The following is a 1,936-nucleotide window of genomic DNA, read 5'->3' as shown; positions in this document are numbered from 1 at the left end:
TTATTTATGTATAACCACTGAATTGTCCTTTTTAAAAGAACAAAACCTTTGGAGCATATGCTTAAGAGCTTCTTTCACCTGCTGGTTCCTCAGGGTGTAAATGAAAGGGTTGATCAAAGGGGCAACAGAGGTATTGAGCACAGCTACATCTTTAATTAAAGTCACCCTTTCTTTTGCTGGTGGCTTCATATACATAAAGATACAACTTCCATAAGTAATAGAGACAACTACCATGTGTGAGGAGCAGGTGGAAAAGGCCTTCCTTCGTTGTTGACCAGAAGGGAATTTGAGAATAGTTATGATGATGAATGTGTAGGAGAGGATCACTAATAACAATGTGATGTCAAGTGTCATCACAGCTAAGACAAAAGCCATCAATTCTATGAAACGTGTATCAGTGCAAGAGATCTACAAGACAGAAGATTGACACAGGAAGTGATCAATCACTTTGGAAGAACAGAAATCCAGCTTGAGTAGCAAAAGCAAAGGGGGAAAGATGATTAAGAGTCCAGCTGCCCAGGAGCTGAGCACTAGTTGGTAGCACACTCTGCTGTTCATAATGACTGGGTAATGCAGAGGTTTGCAGATGGTGACATAGCGGTCATAGGACATGGCAGCCAGGAGGTAAAACTCTGTAGCCCCTACTAGGAAAAAAAAAAGAGTAACTGAATTGTACAACCATTGTAGGAAATTGTTTTGTCTCCACTGAGAATGCTTATCAGGAACCGTGGAATGCAGACTGTTGTGAACAAGATTTCCATGAAGGAAAAATATCAGAGGAAGAAATATATTGGAGTCTTGAGGTGGGGATCCACCAGGGTGAGGAGGATGATGATTAAGTTCCCCATCAGTCTCAAGATATAATTGAAAAATAGAAAGAGGAAAATCACAATTTGTAGCAGAGGGTCATCTGTGAGTCCAAGCAAAATGAACTCTATCTCCACTGATTGATTCTTCATTTCTCTTTTGTTCTATCTAATTGACATAAAATAAAAATTAATATTGCAAGAAGTTATTTCTTCCTTTTCATCCATATAAAGTTCCATTTTCAGAAACTTACCAATTCACCAATATTTCTCAAATCAGCTGAGAGTTATCACAATTAACATATCCTTCACTTAAGTCGTCATCTTTATAAGAACACTGAGAGATCCTTCTATGACCAATCTTTCAAAGGCTTTGCTATAATAGGCTATTATGATAAGCTATTCAAATATTTGATTATTTTTTTGAACCAAGTATTGAATTCAGGGACACTGAACCATGTTCCCAACCCCTTTCTGTATTTTATTTAGAAACAGGTTCTCATCGAGTTGCTTAGGGTCTCACTAAGTTACTGAGGCTGGTTTTGAACTCCAGGTCCTCTTGCCTCAGCCTCAAAGCCCCTAGAAATACAAGCACGCACCACCATGCCTGGATTGATATTTTTAAATTTTTTAAATTTCTGAATTTAGCTAATATTTCAAACAAATTTTCATTCAAGTGATACAATGATAATAGGAAATAGTGTTTTTTTTTTCCTGTAGCCATAATAACTAAAATTTGAAGATACATATACCAGTATAGGATTTCTAAGGGAGAGAATATATATGAGGGTCTAGTGAGTATCCAGCAGGGTGAGTGTGGAAATGATCAGATCAAAATGGTGCTTAGCATATAACTGAGAAGCAGAAAAACAAATAACACAACTTTCAAATGTGGGTCATCATTTGAACCCACTATGATAAACACAGCCACTACTATATGGTTTCCCATTACCATTTTCTGAATTTTATCAAGTCTGAATGGTGGGGGTTAGGGAAGAAGCTCTATTAAATAACAGCAATGTTAGAGTCTGTAAACAAGTCAGGATGGCACCTGGCATTTTGCCAGAGAAATGTTAGAGTCTGTAAACAAGTCTGGATGGCGCCTGGCAAAATGCCAGAGGGAGTGGTTT

The 1,936-nt window shown here is 37.7% G+C and overlaps 1 pseudogene; it reads right to left on the bottom strand.

The window, feature by feature from the left end:
• On the bottom strand, positions 1-959 carry LOC114086343 (olfactory receptor 6C6-like; annotated as a pseudogene).
• Positions 960-1,936: the final 977 nt, after the last annotated feature.

Source organism: Marmota flaviventris, chromosome 3 (genome assembly GCF_047511675.1).
Source record: "Marmota flaviventris isolate mMarFla1 chromosome 3, mMarFla1.hap1, whole genome shotgun sequence".
In the NCBI taxonomy this organism is placed as follows: Eukaryota; Metazoa; Chordata; class Mammalia; order Rodentia; family Sciuridae; genus Marmota; species Marmota flaviventris.
The sequence above is the reverse complement of the archived record's forward strand: the minus strand, read 5'-3'. Positions and strand labels throughout refer to the sequence as shown.